Genomic DNA, 18,325 nt, shown 5'->3' on the forward strand with positions numbered 1-18,325 from the left:
CTATTGAGTGATAAAAGCTAGTCTGAAAATACAGCATGATTCCAATTATAAAAAGTTCAAAAATAACCAAGTAATGTTTAAGCATACATACATATGTGCGAAACTAAAGAAAGTGAAGGGGAGAGGTTCCCACTGGGTGGAGGAAAGGAGTACAAAGGCATTGGGGGTGTACCCTTCATCAAATGAGGTGGAAAGTGCATTGGTGGTCATTTTGTAAATTTGTTCTTTAAGGAACTTCTGCTTCTGGGAAGATGGAGTAGGCAAACTTTTCCCTATCCTCCCACAACTATAAATAAAAGGCCTGGACATTAAGTAAAGAGAAACACACGAAGACTTTGAAAGGTGGAGGGAAGAAGCCCAGCCGGGTAAGGATATCAGGCCTCAAAGAAGGACGCGCTGGTGTGCTCCCTGGGTGTTCTGTTGCCTCCTGTATCCCAGAGGTGGGCCTGAAGGAGCCAGCAATAGAACTGTGAATATGCACAGACCAAAAAAGCCCCAGCAAACCCTGCTCTCCCTAGCCAAAAGACCAGGAAAGGGACAGCCTAGCAAGACAGAAAACATGCTAGATAATAACCTCTACTCCAGTGCAGTGCTGCAGAAAAAAACTGACACTCTCACAGTTTGCAGGGGGAGAATGTTCCAGGTTCTTTTGGCTACAAGAGACAGAGATTCTTTTGAGAGAGAGGAAAGGTGGGGTGCTGCTGAAGGAGGAACCCAGGAGAAAGCGGACAAGGCCAGAAACTGACGGAGCCCTCTTTTTTTTCTCCTAAATCTTGTGGCATCCCTGTGTCTTGGCCAGCCTGCTCTTTCGTGCCCCACCCCCAGCCCAGTGCCCCCCCCCCCCACCTTTGCACAGTCCCAGCTTGAACATGACGGCCACTGACTCTTCCGCTCCATGGCTGCTCCACATGACGGCGATTCTTGGGGCAGTCTTCGTGTCTCAGCTTCTGTCCCTGTCGCTAACTGCCTCAGTCCCTCAATTTTCCAATTTCCAATCTCCAACAAAGAAATCAGAGTGGCCCAGTTCACCTTTCTGAGGCAGCTGCTGGTCACAGGTTGCTGGGCAGCCTATGCACTGCCGTCCTTGCTTCAGTATCCGGCTCCGGCCCAATTAATTGTGGGCACCGATAGCAGAGTCTTATCCAAACTATGGCTCCTTAGAAAACTCTAATTCGGAAAGATACATGCACCCCAATGTTCATAGCAGCTCTATTCACAATAGCTGTGACATGGAAGCAACCTAAATATTCATCGACAGATGAATGGATAAAGAAGATGTGGTATATATATGTATGTATGTGTATATGTATATGCATATATATACATATATATGCAAATAATGCCATTTGCAGCACCATGGATGGACCTAGAGATTATCACACTAAGTGAAGTAAGTTAGAAAGAAAAAGACAAATATCATATGATATCACTTATATTTGGAATCTAAAATAGGACACAAATAAACTTATGTACAAAACAGAAAGAGACTCACAGACATAGAAAACAAACATATGGTTACCAAAGGGGAAGAGGGGGGAGGGATCAATTAGGAGTTTTGGGATAGCAGATACGAATTATTAGATGTAGAATGGATAAACAACAAGGTCCTACTGTACAGCACAGGGAACTATATTCAATATCCGGTAATAAACCATAATGAAAAATAACATGAAAAAGAACATACATATAAAACTGAATCACTTTGTTGTACGCAAGAAACTAACACAACTTTGTTAATCAACTACACTTCAATTAAAAAAAAAGAATGAAGTAAGTCTCCTGCAATGCCTGCGAGAGTAGGCGCCTTCCCAGACCCACATGGGGAGTATACTAAGTGTAGCGGTAAACAAGTAAACACATCAATTATAGTAGACTGTGGTTAGTGCCAACCAATGAGCCAAGGTCTAGGTGAACCGAGGCCTGAGAGTCAGGGAAAGCTTTGCAGAGGAAAGATCATCTGAAGGAGGAGCAGATGTTTTCTGGAGAAATATAGAAAGGGGGGCATTCCAGGCCGAGGAATGTATGGGCAGATGGAAGTTGTCGTCAAAGGTCATGGCCTGTTCAGAGCATGAAGACAAATGCAGGGAGACTGGAGCAGAAATGGGAGGGAGGCTGAGAAGATAGGCGGGATCAGACTGCAAATGACTCTGCATGTACCCTGAGCTAGGGAGCTGGGGCTTTATCTCATAGGCAGTGGGAGCCCGCCTATGTTTAAGCTGGGAGGTAACATGATCCATTGTTTTCTGAAATCGGGCTCCATGTTGCTCATAGGATCACCACTTCCTGCCATGGTTGGGCTCTGCTACAGTATCAGGGCTACTGCCCTGGGCTCTTTATCCCATGGGGGAATGGTCTTTCTTTTGGGGTAAGGGTCTTCTGTTCCCCCACTCCCAAACCCACCAGAAATATCTACACGTTTCCAATTGTGAATGGGGTTCTAGTAGACATCCAGGAATTTCATGGGATTTTGACCCAAGGGATGGGCACTCCATCTTTAGGAAGAGAGTAAGCTCAGTAGCACTGTAAAGGTTAGATTCGAGGAGAGCGTGGAAGAAGAGGGGTCAGTTAGGCAGCCGCTCCAATCCATAGGTAAGGAAGACCCGACCCAGGCTAGCGGGAGAGGGGGCGCAGCGTGAGAGACATTCTCCGGGTGGGATCCCTGGCACTTGATAACTGCTGGGGTGAGGGTGAGGCAGAGAGAAGAGGCATCTAACCTGGGCGAGTGGGAAGAGAGGGGTGCCAGAACACACACAGGGGACCCTGGAGAAGGAGCAGGCTTGGGAGGAAGATGTTGGATGAGGTTTTGAGCATGTTGTCCAGAGATTGCCAACAGGCAGTGAGAAATATGGACCCGGAGCTCAAGAGAAAAGTCTTCGCCTTCACACCCCCTCCCCACTTCAATCTATTCTACGTGTTCAGCAAAGATGTTAGGTCATCTCTTCCATCAACATAACCACGGTGGGTTTTGACGTCCTTCAGATCCTTCACTCAAGCTGATGACTGGGCCTGGAACTGTGGTCTCTGCCCAGGCGGGATTGTGATTCTGTACCTTATGTTTCAAAATCTGCCCCCACCTTTGAGTCTTTTCTGTTCAGTCAGCTCATAGCACTTCCTCTTATCCTTCCAAATTGCCCGAGTGCCTCTCCTTTCTGTGACCCTTTCCTTAGTAACAACAGTCCTGCAGCCTGAGTGAGGAGCCCGGAGGATGTCTCTCTCAGCCCTCGGGAGAAAGGAAAGGAAGGAGCAGGTGTAGAGGGCAGCAGTGGAGCAGCCGGGCTCTAATTTACTCTCTCTCTAAGCTGGTCTTGAGATCTGCGTGTAGGTTCCCTTGCCTCCCTTAAGCCCATGGTGGGGATATCTCTGATGCCTGGGCAGAAGTTCCACCTTGAAAAACTGTACTCTACACCTCTCCAACACACACACGCACACACACACACGCACACACACGCGCGCACACACACACACACCGGACGGGACCTGGAAGGAGGTTATAGCAGCTCTTAGGTCAGGTTCTCCAGTCAAGTTTGGGAGATGGAAATGAGTATGGCTCTCACCCCACTCAGTCTAACTATTGTCTCCACTTCTGTTGCTTCTACCTTTGGTGCCTCCCCGTGGCAGAGAGATACACCACCACCCAGCCACCTCCCTGTCCCCCCCCCCTTTCCATGCCTTCTCTAAGCTTCTTCCAGTCCTAGCAATCCATCCCTCACAACTGAGGTGTCTGGATGTCTTAGTCAGTTCAGGTTGCTATAACAAGATACCACAGACTGGGTGGCTTAAACAACATTCATTTTTCACAGTTGTGGAGGCTGGGAAGTCCAAGATCAAGGCACTGGCAGATTAGGTGTCCGGTAAGGGTCCTCTTCCTGATCACCTTCTTGCTGTGTCCTCACATGATGGGGAGAGAACGCTCTGGTCTCTTTCTCTTCTTATAAGGGCACTAACCCATCAGGGAGGCTTTACCCTTATGACCTCATCTAAATCTAGTTACCACCCAAAGGTCCCACCTCCAAATACCATCACATGGGGGGCTACGTCTGCAACATGGATTTGGGGTGGACACAAACACTCAGCTCCTAGTACTCAGGCTCTCAGGTTGAGCGTGGGAGAACAGCAGGGTTGCAAATGCTTGTACTCTAATATTTTCGACCCTGTCACATTCTACTTCAGAATTTTATCTCTGCCCGTGTTCCTAAAACCATATGATCGGCCTTCCTTTGATTTGTCATCACTAGAGTGGAAACTCCTTGAACACAGGTCATATGTCTAAATTAAATACATTTTAAGAGCCTCCTGGTACACTGTCATCCCTCTGTGGGAATCCCGATACCTAAGTGGGTGGAAATCTGGGTCATGGCCTTGCTTGTCTTGTGAGGCAGGGGTGCTCTGCAGCGAGGAGATGGAGGCTCACAGCAGCTCTCCCACTCACCATATGTGGTGGGCAAGCCACTTGCTCTCCTCTAAGAAGTTAGAATAAAGAACACCGGTCCTGCCTTTTTTTTTTTTTTTACAGGATTCCTGTGAAAATTAAATATGGAAACACTTGTAAAAGCCCTCTGTAAAGTGCGGAAAATCCTATACAACGTGAGATGTTGTGATTATTACCTGGGGCACTGGAAAGGCCAGAGTTCTGCAGATAGATAAAGGGGCTTCTAAATAGATACGATTGTATTGCCACCCTGTGTGCCAGCTCCCAACTCTGTCCAGGATGTCTGTTTGCCTATTTTCTCAGCTTGCTAGTGATCCAAAGCTGTAGCAGCTTGACTAGTGTTTGGCTGGAGCGTAAGAGAGACAGAGACAGAGCGATGGGGAGAATGAGGGACGGAAGCAGAGATAAATGGGCGGACCTCACCTGGCTTCAGGGCTGGGGTTTTCCAGGGTGGAAAAGTCCAGAGGACTTTCTAACCCTTCTTCATTCAACAACGAGTGACTGTCAGGGTTTGGGTCTGAGTTCACAGAGAGAGAGAGAGCTCATAGTGAACTTTGAGATACTCAAATGGGAGCAGTCCTGAGGTCACCTGACCTACCTGCAGACTCTGGAATATGGGAGATGTGGAACCTCCCTTCTCTCTCCTCCTTCCCTGTACGCCAGCCACATTAAACTATCAGGAGCTCATCTAATATGCTGTGCTCTTTAGCTTTTCACACCGCTGTCTCCCTCTTGCCCCTCCCCACTTTTAAATATATATATTTTTAGTTTTTTAAATTAATTTTTATTGGAGTATAGTTGATTTAAAATACTGTGTTAGTTTCTGCTGTACAGCAAAGGGAATCAGTTATACATGTACATTTATCCACTCTTTTTTAGATTCTTTTCCCATATAGGTCATTACAAACTATTGAGTAGAGTTCCCTGTGCTATACAGTAGGTCCCCATTAGTTACCTATTTTATTTACAGTAGTGTGTATATGTCAATCCCAATCTTCAATTTATCCCTCCCCCCTCCTGCCCTTTAATTGTGCTTCTTCTTCCCTGAATACCTCTTCCCATGCCCCAAATCCTGCCTTGACCTGGCTCGCTTATCTGTTCTTAGGTTTCTGTTAAAGGGTCGTCTCCTTCAGGAAGCCCTCCCTGAATTCCTCACTTTGGGATAGGTGTCCAGACTAAGCATCCCCTATACGTAGCGGGTATGAACTGTTCAACAACAACGGGGGTACCAGTTATGTTACTTAAAACACATTCTTGACATTAACTAGAACCACCTCAAGCCCACCTCAAGCCTACCTAGATTGGAGAGAAGTTCGATACCAATTGTTCCAGAGATGTAGTCTACTCCCTTGGATCATCAGTCAACCCTGGAGTACATAGAAGGGGTCCCCCTGGCTCCCCATCCTCCAGTAGGAAGAGGCCCTGGTTGGCTCTGCTGCTTCAGGCCCCGTTCCCAACCACCTCTCTTGTCATTGCTGTCCCGTGGATCCTGCAGCCTTTTGGCCCAGCTCCCTGCTCAGCGCTTAAGGTTTTCCCCCATGGAGGCTGGCTCCACAGCATCTCCACCCCTCCCCTAGGCTCCAAGAGCTCTCCCAACCCAGTTCTTCTTCCCAGACCTTGAGACTCTCCTGGGGGCTGGCTGCTGGCCCCTTCCTATCCCCTGAACCTCCCACCCCTTCCTTAGATAATAAAATCTAACTTCACTGATAAGCGATTACACAAATGACCCTCACCACACCCTGTTATCACCTTCTGGACGTAAAGATTTCTCAGGAATCTGGACTTCCTAGGTGGTGCAGTGGTTAAGAATCTGCCTGCCAATGCAGGGGACACAGGTTCGATCCCTGCCCTGTGATATCCACAGCAGTAAGCAAGATCCCACATGCGCCGCAGAGCATCACAGCTATTAAGCCTGCACTCTAGAGCCCGTGAGCCACAACTATTGAGCACATGTGCCACAACTACTGAAGCCCACTCACCTAGAACCTGTGCTCTGCAACAAGAGAAGCCCCTGCAATGAGGAGCCCGCACACCACAATGAAGAGTAGCTCACCACAACTAGAGAAAGCCTGTGTGCAGCAACAAAGACCCAACACAGCCAATAAATAAATAAATAAATAAGTAAATTTATTAAAAAAAAAAAAAGATTTCTCAGGAATCTGAATGGAGGCTGCTTACCATCCTGAAAAGGGGAAAATGTCTTCCATTCCCTCCTAGGGCATCCACAGCAGCAAAAGCTGATTCTTAATAGATTGCTCTGCTTCATATGTTGCACATTTACATCTCATCCTAACCAAAAAAAGAAAAGAAAGAAAAAAAGAGAAAAGAAGGTTCACCTGTACTGTAATTATGTATGTTTCAGTCTCCCGAATAAATAGCTTTAGAACTGTCTTGAGGACAGATACCCTATACTACAAATCTTTGTATTCCCAAGATGAGTGCTTTAAAAATGTTGGATGAATAGACAAACTGCCTGTGGAATTCAGAACTCAGTACAATATTGTACGTACCAGCCATGTTACAGCACTTAAATACCAAGGCCTGCTTGGCATTCTCTTTTACCAACGGAGAACTCCTGCTTTTCAGAGCGTGATAGCAGCTTGTCTTCTTGACTGGGGACAAGTTTGTATGAGGCAGGATGCCTGTATTGGAATTTTCTATCATATGTGGCCAAGTCTTTGCCAACTTGTGAACATCCGTTCCATGGTCAGTCAATAGACTTGACCTTCCTGATTCCAGGCAGTTAAGAGCCAAGATGTTAATAATTTAGCAAATACAGACCTGAGAACATTTTCACCAGAGGAAAGCATTGAAAGACCATTCACGTGCTTGGGCAGGTTTTTTGTTTGTTCATTTGTTTGTGTAAGTTGAGGGGGTGGGGGCAGGGATTGTTTTGTTTTTGTTGTGTTGTGTTTTGTTTTGGGCTTGCTCCATCAAAACCTTGGCTTCAGGGTGTTCATAAAACTGACCAAATAATAGGCACCTGAATCAGCACTGCCCCAGAAACCACAGCGCCGTGGGATGAAATGTTTCCACCTGTGCTGAAAATGAACATTGGCCCAAATGACCACGGCAAGTAGGCTTATTCCATTCCAGAAGGCATGCAGCCAAAGGAGGGCCCCTTGGCACACTCTTCTTAGCACTTGTGATTTGAGATCTCCTTCCCTTTCCCTAGAAACAGAGAAGGACTCGGAAAGACACTAAGTTATCTCAATAACAGACAAATTGTTATCCCTCAGTGAGAGAAATTTAATTCCAGTGATCTGTGTGTGGGAGCTCAAGGGATACCAATCAAAACCCAGCGGGGGTTGAGAGGGAGGTATCTAATAACCAACAAACATTTATTTCTCCAAAACAAGTCGTACCAAACACGTTGATAGATTCTTTGCTTTTTTCTCTGACTTAATTACTGATCTGGTAGATGGCTGGAATGCAGAGGGAAGCAAACCCTATAATCAGACTATTGGAACTACTCCCCTCTCGATGCTAAAGCAGCCACGCTCAGGTTAGACGTGAGGTTGTCCCACCAGGATGACTTGGACGGGGGAGAGGAGGAGCACCAGCAGGGGCTAGTGGAGGCCTCCCCACGGGAGGGGCAACGTGGGAAACCAGTGCACAGTGGGGACACTGTGTATCCGCCACACACAGAATCCAATGGGGAGGGCACAGAGCAGAACAGGGAAATGGGAAGAGGATGGGAAGTAATATTGGTAGATTGAATGCCTCTCTGCTGCAGGAATCCCCAAGGGCTTCCCCAGATGGCAAAGAAGTCTGGGAGAAAAATTCTCCACATAAACCTGGGCAATGGGGGACATCCCTGGTGGTCCAGTGGTTAAGAAACTGCCTTCCAATGCAGGGGACTCGGGATCCCTGGTCGGGAAACTAAGATCCCCCATGCAGCTAAGCCTGCACGCTGCAACTACTGATCCCTCGAGCCACAACTAGAGAGAAGCCCGCACACTGCAACGAAAAGCCCGTGCACCTCAATGAAAGATCCCATGCAACTAAGACCTGACGCAGCTGAAAATAAACAAATATTAAAAAAGAAAGAAAGAGTGTTAAGAGGCAATGAAAATGGAAAATGTGAGTTGTCACTCACAGCAGGATACAGTAGAAAGAGCACTGGACAATAGTCACAGATTCACTAAAAAAGAAAACAAACAGACGTGGACAATGGCCACCTGAGATAGAACTGGAGAAAGGGGTCTGGGGAAATAAAAAAGGAAGTAAAAGACTCTGTCTAAGCATCAATTAACAAATCATTATTGAGCACTTGATTATATGCACCAGTGACTCTGCTGGGCGCCAGGAATGTATTGTAAGAGGAATGCATTATATTGTAAGAGTACTAGAAGCTCCATGTGAGAGAGATGGGCATCAGTTAATTAATTCCACAAAGACAGTCATGAACTTTGAGATTCCACAAACATTCTAGTCTCCTGGTCCTGGCCGGGGCCTTGCCTTGGTCGCACCAGCTGTATTCTCCAGCTACGGCCAAAGACAGATTCAGCTCAAATACAACATTCTGTAGATCTCAGAGGACATCTCCTCCCTTCCCTCAGTGTCCCAGAGAGGCAAACTGTTAATGAACAAAGTTAAGTGCATTTGGGATGGAAGGGGGTGTCATTTATTTAAATATTATTGCCAGTGGCTGTCCAATTTCTGAAAATCAAGAATCTTACAAAGTTTTGCCCAGGAGTTCCACTTTATTTGAAATACAACCTAAGAAATTCTTAAAAATTAATTGTATGCACTAGCATGCAGTGTTAATTACAACAACAAAAAGGGATACAAGTACCCATGAACCTATCAACAAACACATCCTTAGGACAGAATACTTTGCAACAGCTGAAAGCAATAGGAGCAGGTACTCATGATCTAGTAAGTGAAAAAAAAGTTGATACAAACTCATATATACAAGGTACTTCAACTATGTAAAAATACGTGAACATAGAAACAAAAAGATGCCAAATATTGAGGAGGTTTGCTCTGGGAAGTGAGATTACGGATGACTTGCTGTTTTTTCACATGTTCTAAGCGTTCCTCACTGGGAAGGAATCACTTTTAAAATCAGAAAAGGGCTATCACACATGCAAAAAGAATCATTTCAGGCCTAGAAGCAGCTGTGACTGAGTTTTGAATTCTAAGTTTTTCTTCCATTTTCCGGCTGGCTCCCTCTTCTCTTTGTTTGCATTTGAGGAACTAAGGGCCTGCAAGGTAGGGGTGGGCTCTTGCTTCAGTAAGTTTTGAGGGGCCTCCTGGCACCCCTCGAAAATACCCAATCCCCAAGCCTTGGCTGCCCTCACAGGGAGGAGAGCAGGTGACTCCACACACCACAAGGGCGGGGCAGGTAGCTCTGCAACTGGTGGGGGAGGGGTGAAGGGGAGGGCAGTGAGGTGGGGCAATGAAGTGTCTGGAGTGGGAGAAGCAGAGGCAGCTCTGGGGACTTTGCCTGGCACCTTCCCTGCGCTAAAGACAGGCATTCCCAACAGCTACTGACTGTGCTTCTTTTCCTCCCTTTCAAGGTGGGGAAGGAATATTTGCGAATTTGGGGTAACCTAGAAATCAGGAATGGAACAAGGGAAATATTAAGGATGATAGATAAATCCTGGCTGAGTCTGGGCTGGATGAAGTATTGTATCCAACTGGTAACCACTGGTAACCGGGTAACCAGCCTCGTTAATAGGAAGAGGCCAGGCGGGTGGTTCTGAGAACTTTAGAGTATTTGAGAAGCTCCCGGGTAAGGGATGCAGGAGGTTTATCCCCTGTTTATGCACTGGTGGAAAATCCTGGGCGAGGAGACAGTTCAAACAATGTAGCACATACTGGGATCCTTCCACAGTGCAAGAGTGTTTCCTGTCTTTCATCAGTGCCAGCGAATACCAGAAAGTTTCCTTTTCAGGAGTTCAAAATTCAAGCAGCCCAGGGACAACAGGGCTGCAAACAAAGGCACAGCCAACAACTGAGGGGAGGAGGAGGAAGGTGAGGACTGAGGCCTCCTGGGGAAACTAGGATAATCTATTTAGAGGTGGGAGGAAAAGGAAACTGGCCTCAGGGGACCAGAAAGTCAACCCCTGACTTCAAGGGAGGCAGAGCCACATTCTCCATGTCACTTACACTTCAAGGAGATGCAAATAATCAAGGAAAGGAACAAAGATCTCTTAGGGGCTGGAGTGGAAAGGCCTGAGGGGGAAACTCTGGACACCCTGCATGTCCTCTCGTTCTCCCTTGTCATCCTTTTTCAAATGATCTCTCTACGTAGATAAATCGGGTTTATTTTCCCAGAAGGGACCACAAGAAGACACAAGTTGTCTTCATTTTGTGTCACTGAGTCTCTGATTCACTCAACAAATATTCTTGTGACCGTCTTCTTACATCAGTAATTCCCAAACATTTTGAATTAGCAGGCCACTTGAGGAAAGGCAAAATAGCCCTTATTAAAGCGTGATTTATCTCAGTGCTTGCCAGACTTTTTCACGTCATGGTAAACTGTAATATTTATATGACATGAAGGGTAAGTTGATTGTGTAAGGCTGGAAGCTGTCAGTAGGCGCCAGCTGCTCCAGGGCTATGGGGGTTCCTCGCCTCCACACACCTCCACACACCTGTAACCCACATCTCAGCACGCTATTGGGACCTCCAATCTGACACTTGGAGCCTAGACACTAAAAAAGAAAAAAAAAATCCCTAGAATTAATAAATGGAAGGCATCTCTGTCAGCAACACAACAATGACCTAGACTATATGTCTTAAGCATTGTGAGCACATTTTAAATTTATGCCCAAAGCAAAACAGGACATTTTAATATGATGCTGAAGTCTCTGTCTGCTTACTATGCCTGGACTTTACTGGGAGAGCCCCAGTGGTCCCTAGATGTCTAGATAACCTGGGGGGAGTAGGAGGGCTCATTATCATTACCGTAATATAGCAATATCCTTTCCAACCACCACAGGTTCTGAACCAAATGAGAACAAGGCTTAGGAATGAGAAAAGCTGAGATGAAAACATAGCTTTATTTCTGGTAAAGCTGGACTGGAAAAATGTGGCTGGTACTTACATCCAAACAGGCTTCCTATTTTGTTTCACCCAGATTTAAATTTACCCACACAGTCTTCAGCGAAGCAGCTGGATTACTGCAGGGCAAACACCCCTATCCTTCCTGCCAAGACTGACTGCTTACCCCATGGAGTGCGGGAGGTCTTGAGAATTCAAGTTATTTTTCCAGTACCATTCCCTCCCAGAGAAGCCAGCAGCGGTTTCTATTTAATGGGGCAAGGTAGGAATGCAGGGTGATGAAAACAGCCTAAAAAGCTTTTGAGGGTTTATAAACCCTTTACCCTCAAGTAAATGCAGAGTTTGACTTGGCTTCCTGGAAAACAGAGCTTGAGGCAAAGCCTAAGGGTTAACATTTCAGTGGAGAGGTTACAAGCCCAGAGAAGCAAGAGTGAGGGAAAGAGGTGAGGCCAGGAAGGAGGGGAAGTTGTGCATTATCAAGCTGGCTACTGCCTCACAAGAAAATTCACAGAACTGCTCACTCCCTCACTTGGGATGTCTCCAGGGATTGGAAGAGTCAGCCGGGGAGAAAGAAACAAAGCCAGCAACTGCCAGCCCCTCCCAGTCTTCTCTCCCTATTCGGTCAGAGTTTACCCCCTGGGTGATAACTCCCCATGTCTGGGTCGTGTGAGCCCCTCTGAGTAGCTGCTGGGAAGCCAGAGGTTCCTGGAGGCCAGCTGGGTTGGACTTGGATGCCGTGCCCTGCCTCCCTCGGGGCGGGTGAGGTCACACCTGACAGGACAGCACAAGGACAGCAGCTGTGACTGCAGGGCCACAGAATGAAGCCAGCACCTCTCTAGCTGGGAGGCAGGGCAAGCCGAGGCAAGAAGAGACTGAAGAAAAGCTGGGGCGTAGCCAATCTAGGAAGGTGTAGACACTGGGTCCAGACAGTAACTCAGGGAAAAACTGTCTTTGATTCTGAATTTGCTCAGGCCCCTGATGATCTGGGCAGTCAGATGTCTTCTGACTGCAACTTTGGCAAACACTTGTTGAAAAAAAGGATGTGCTCTCTGCTCATGATGATATGATGCAACTGTCTGCAAAAGCCCAGAGGCCTTGTGAATTTGAGCTGGGCCTGCAACCACACAGACGCCTGGACCGCTGGTTCAGCTGCTGACCTGGCAGCCAAAAACACTGAAGCAGCGTCAGTTTTAACTTATCTATTGCAAGCTATATGTGGTTTTATTATATATATGTAATTCACATACTTTAAAATTAATTCTTTTAAAGTATACAGCTCAGCGGTTTTAGATCATTCACAAAATTGTGCAACCAGCAGCACAGTTAATTTTAGAACATTATCATTCCCCCAAAAAGAAATCCCATACCCATTAGCAGTCACTTTCCACTGCCCATTGCCCCCAGGAAATCACTAATTGACTTTCTCTGTGAATTTGCCTATCCTGTAGGTTTCATATGAATGGAATCATACAATATGTGGCCTGTTGTGACTGGCTTCTTTCATTCAGCCTGTTTTCAATGCTCATCCATGTCATGGAATGTATCAGAACTCCAGTCCTTTTTATGGCTGATTCATAGTCCATTGTATGGATATATCACATTTATTTTTCCACTCATCAGTGAATGGACATTTAGGTTGTTTACACTTGTTGGCTACTGTGAATAACGCTGCTGTGAACGTGCATATACAAATTTTTTGTGTTTTAATTTCTCTTGGGTACATACCTAAAAAGGGAATTGCTGGGTTATATATTAACTACATGTTTAACTTTTTGAGGAACTGCCAGACTGTTTTCCAAGGGGTTGCACCATTTTACTTTCCCACCGGCAATCTCTGAGGCTTCTAATTTCTACATATCCTCACCAACACTTATTGCCTGTCTTTTTTATTATAGCCATCCACGTGAGTGAGAAGTGATACCTCACCATGATTTTGATTTGCATTTCCCTAATGACAAGTAATGTTGAGCATCTTTTCATGTGCTGAGGGGCCATGGAGAAATTTCTGTTCGAATCCTTTTCCCATTTTTTGCTGCACACGTGAAACGAACACAACATTGTTAATCAACTATACTCCACTATAAAGTAAGAAGTTAAACAAACCCTTTTCCCATTTTTTAATTGGGTTATTTGTCTATGTATTGTTAAATTATAAGAATCTTTATGTATTCTGGATAGTGTTTATGTTAGATACATGTTTGCAAACACTTTCTCCACTCTCTGGGTTGTCCTTTTGCTTTCTTTACATGTCCTTTGAAGTACAAAACTTTTAAATTAAAACAATATGTTGACGCATATATTTTTATTACTTTATGTATGCATATATCAATGTGTACTATTTAAAACTGTTATAATTCACATAACATTATAGTCACTTCAGATGCACAACATAGTGACTCGATATACGTATATATTTCGAAATGTTCACTTTAACCAAGAAGAATGTGACTGAATCAAAGCTACCATGGTAGAGTTTGGTAATATCTGCCCCCTGCCCCCCCACTATTGCAAGCCCAATCAGCTGAGGGCACATTTCCTGGACCCTTTGCATGTGACCACTGGAGAAAGGCCACGGCTGCCAGAGCGCCCTGGGAAAAACCAAACTACCTCTCAAGACTTTGGGAGAAAGTCAGAGGAGGGAATTTTAGGAAGGAAAAGGAACCAGGAGTCCCATTTTCTCACTTTTTTATTTTTCTTTGCTCAACTAAGCAAATTCATACATCTCACTTTCCCCTAATACGACTTCATTTCTCCTCCTGCATAGCAAAAGAGACTTGGCTGGCATTGAGAGAAATAAGAAAAAAATTGGTTAAGTCTTTTCAGACTTAACCAAAATATTTGAAAGGTCCTGATTCAATGTAAAGTATCCTAAGTATAACCTTCCTGGTAGTAGGCAGTTTCCCCCTGCAGTCTATTGGAGGCAAGCAGATGAGTTCCCCAGGTGCCCTCTGATTGCTGGGATTGGAATTCAGAACCCCAGATTTTGAGGCCATCTGCCTCAGGCCCAGAGCCTTCCTCTTCCTTCCCAGAGAGCCAGATCGAGGCGCTGGGTGTGGAAGCCTTAACTTCACACATTCTGCCTTTTTGAAGTGCAAATGTCTGTTTTAGACACAGAAAATACAAAGAGAAATAAGATAATTCCTACTCACAGGGCAGTAGGGAAGCTGCTCCAGAAACAAGTAGCCACTCCAACCATGTGACATCCACAAAATAGAAGTGCTGGGTACACATGGGACCTGGCAAGCCTGCCTGTGACTCCAGTAGGTGGCCTCAGATGGGCAGCTGTGCCTGTCCTTGTAGGGGACCTGGGCCTGCCACAGCCCCACAAGCTGAAGGAAAGGCTAGGCCCACATTTGGTGAGACAAAATGGGGAGTTTGCCCTGGAGAGGCCAAAGTAGGACATTTAGTGAAAAGAAAAGTCGTGGCTCTTCAAGGAGAGGCAAGAACGGAGGATGGGAGAAGATGGGAGGGGAGGGAAGAAGATGTTTGCTCAACATTTGTTCCTACTGTGACTCGGAGCAACGAGGAAGAATAGGACTTTTTTTTTTTTATAATACCTTTATTGAGCTATAATTCACATATCATACAATCCACTCCGAGTGTACAATTCAATGCTTTTTAGTATATTCACAGAGTTGTGCAACCATCACCATAATTTTAGCACATTTTCATCACCTTGAAAAGACACCTACACCCCTTAGTAGTCACCCTGCCCCGCCATTCTTCCTATTCCCCCAGCCCTAGGCAACTACCAATCTATTTTCTGTCTCTATACATAGTTCTATTCTGGACATTTGATATAAAAGAAATCATACAATGTAGTCTTTTGTGACTGGCTTATTTCTCTTTGCATAATATTTTCAAGGCTCAACCAGGGCGAATCAGTATTTCATTTCTCTTCATTGCTGAATAATATCCCATTGTATGGTTATACCACATTTTATTTATCCATTCATCAGTTGATGGACATTTGGGTTGTTTCCACTTGGCATTATGAATAATGGTGCTTATAAACATTCCTCTACAAGTTTTTACATGGAAGAGTGGGACTTTTCAGTTAGTCCTTATCAATTAGTTATTAATTACCTCTTCTGTATATAGCACAGTGACAGGTGTAAGGGTGAAGTGAAGGATGTAGGAGGGCCAAGACCCAAAGAACTATAAATATTAATGTAATTCCCCAATAGTCCTCTGACTAAAGAGATATAAAATCAAAATACATTATGTGAATCTTCAATGGATTCTAGCTCAAAAAAAAAAAAAAAAAAGCCATCGAGGGGACAGTTAAGAACATCTGATTATCGACTGGCTCACTTTCTTTTATGTGATGATATGGTTATAAAGGAAAATGTCCTTATTTGTAGGGTATGCATGGTGAAGAAGTATGTGGAGTTGTAGCGGCATGGTGTCTGAAGGTTATTTTCAAAAAGTTTAGCAAAAAAAAAAAAAAAGGTACACACACGCACATGTCTACGTGCAAATAAAATAAATATGGCAAAATGTTAACAGTTGTTAAATCTGGATGGTGGGTATTTGGGTGGTCATTGTACTATTTTCTCAAATTTTCAGCCTTTTGAACATTTCCAAGATAAAAATCTAAAAAAATTACAAAGCAAAAAAATGAAAGCAAGGTAAGGAGATAAAAGTAAGGGGTGTATCTTTTAAAACAAGGTGGTCAGGGAAGGCCTTTTTGAAGACAGGACATTTGAATAAATGCAGGAAGAAGGGTGTTGGCTATGAGTACCCAGGGGAAGGGCATTCCAAGAAGAGGGAACAGCCAGCTCAGAGGCCCTGAAGTGGAAACAGGCTTGTGTGTCCCTGGATGCAAGCACTGAGAGAGGCTGAGGGGATGTAAGAGAGGCAGGAAATGAGGTTGAAAAGGTAGCCTAAATCCAGATAATACAGCATCACAGAATTAAGATTTTAGTGTAAGTTTAGGGATGACCTACTAAAGGACCATGAGTGGGGAGTTACTTGGGTCAAATTATATTTTAATCATCCCTCTGGCTCCCGGGTGGAGCATAGGCTGTGAGGTGAGGGTGGGGGTCATAGTGGGTGAGAGTGGAAGCAGAGGGACTTCCCTGGTGGCACAGTGGATAAGAATCTGCTTGTCAATACAGGGGACGCGGGTTCAATCCCTGGGCTGGGAGGATCCCATGTGCCACGGAGCAGCTGGGCCTCTGCACCACAACTGCTGAGCCTATGCTCTAGAGCGCGCGAGCCACAACTACTGAGCCAGAGTGCTGCAACTACTAGAGCCCATGCTCCACAGCAAGAGAAACCACTGCAATGAGAAGCCCATGCACCACAATGAGAAAGAGTAGCCCCAGCTCGCCACAACTAGAGAAAGCCAGTGCGTAGTAACAAAGACACAAAGCAGCCGATCAATAAATAAAAATAATTTAAAAAAAAAGGAAGCAGAGAGGTCGATACATAGGATTTATTGCAGAGAGTATTGTGTTGCAGATTAGGTGATGGCACAGGGAGAAGGGCTTAGTTTTGGCAAATGTGTCCCAGAAGGGGAGTTCTCACAGAGTTTGTTTATGGACTGGGCGTGGGAATGAGGGCAAAAAGCAGTCAAGGGAGACTCCAAGGACAGTCTGAGCATCTGGCCAAGTGGTGGTGCTATATACTGAGATGAGGAACTCTGGAGGGGAGGCACAGATTTTTCTTTTCAGAGGAACATTAGTTTGGTTTAGAATGGCCTAGACGTCTTTGTGGTCATGGAGGAGGTGAAACCGGGGTTGGGCCTTCAAAATAAGAAGTTCATCAGTGTCAACAAATTAAGATTTTCATGTGAGTTAACAAAGGGTGTGACACAGCAGATTTGAATCCGGAAGCTGCCATTTTCTGGCTCTGTGACCTTGGACAAATTACTTAACTTCTTTGAACCTGAGGTTCTTCACCTGTAAAATAGGTAAAACAACATCTGTCCCGTCAGGTTTCCGGCTTTAACACACCTTGGCACAGTGCCTGGCACAGAGTAAGTGCTCAACCTATAAGATTTCCTGCTACCCCGTAGAGACCATTAGGAAGAATTAACTTTGTGAGCATCCAAAGGACTGCTTTAAGCTGTTTACCTTTTGTTGCCTTTTCAGCTAGAGTTATCCTTTCTTCCTTTTAGCCATATGATATTTGAGCACTTACTGTGTACCACGTGCAGTTCTAGGCATTGGATGTACTGCAGTGAGTGAAAGAGACAAAACCCCTGCCTGCATAGAGCTTACGTTTTGGTGGATGGAGAAGACAAACACAGCTAAGTAATATATAGTATGTAATATATGAGATGGTGGTAAGTCCTAGGGAGAGAAGCAAAACAGGGAAGGGGAAGAGGAGGTGCTGGGGTGGAGCTGGGGCTGCAGTTTTAAATAGGGTGCCCAGAGAAGGCTCTACTGAGAAGCTGACATTTCTGCAATGATGTAAAGGAGAGAAGGGAAGAATGTTTTTAATCTAAGTGAAGAATGTTTCAGACTGAGAGTGGCAAGTGCAAAGGCCTTGGGGCAGGAGCATACTTGGTGTATCTGAGGAACAGCTAGAAGGCCAATGTGGCTAGAAAGCTGTGAGTGGGGGAAGAGGGTAGGGGCAGCTCCTATAGGACCTGGGAAGCCTGCAATGGTTTGGGCTTTAACATAGAGTGAAATGGGAGTCCTTGGAGGGTTTTGAACAGTGAGGATCTAATTTATGATTTAAAAGGATCACTGGTTTCTATCTGAGTGAATTCAGGGTTAAAGAGAGGAGACCTGTTGTGAAGCAATTGTACATAGCAGCGGTCCCCAACCTTTTTGGCACCAGGGACTGGTTTCATGGAAGAAAATTTTTCCACAACTGGCAAAATAAGAGTTCCAAATAGAGGTGCTAGCCCCGATGAATAATGTAGGTGTG

Source organism: Hippopotamus amphibius, chromosome 4 (assembly GCF_030028045.1).
Source record: "Hippopotamus amphibius kiboko isolate mHipAmp2 chromosome 4, mHipAmp2.hap2, whole genome shotgun sequence".
Classification (NCBI taxonomy): domain Eukaryota; kingdom Metazoa; phylum Chordata; class Mammalia; order Artiodactyla; family Hippopotamidae; genus Hippopotamus; species Hippopotamus amphibius.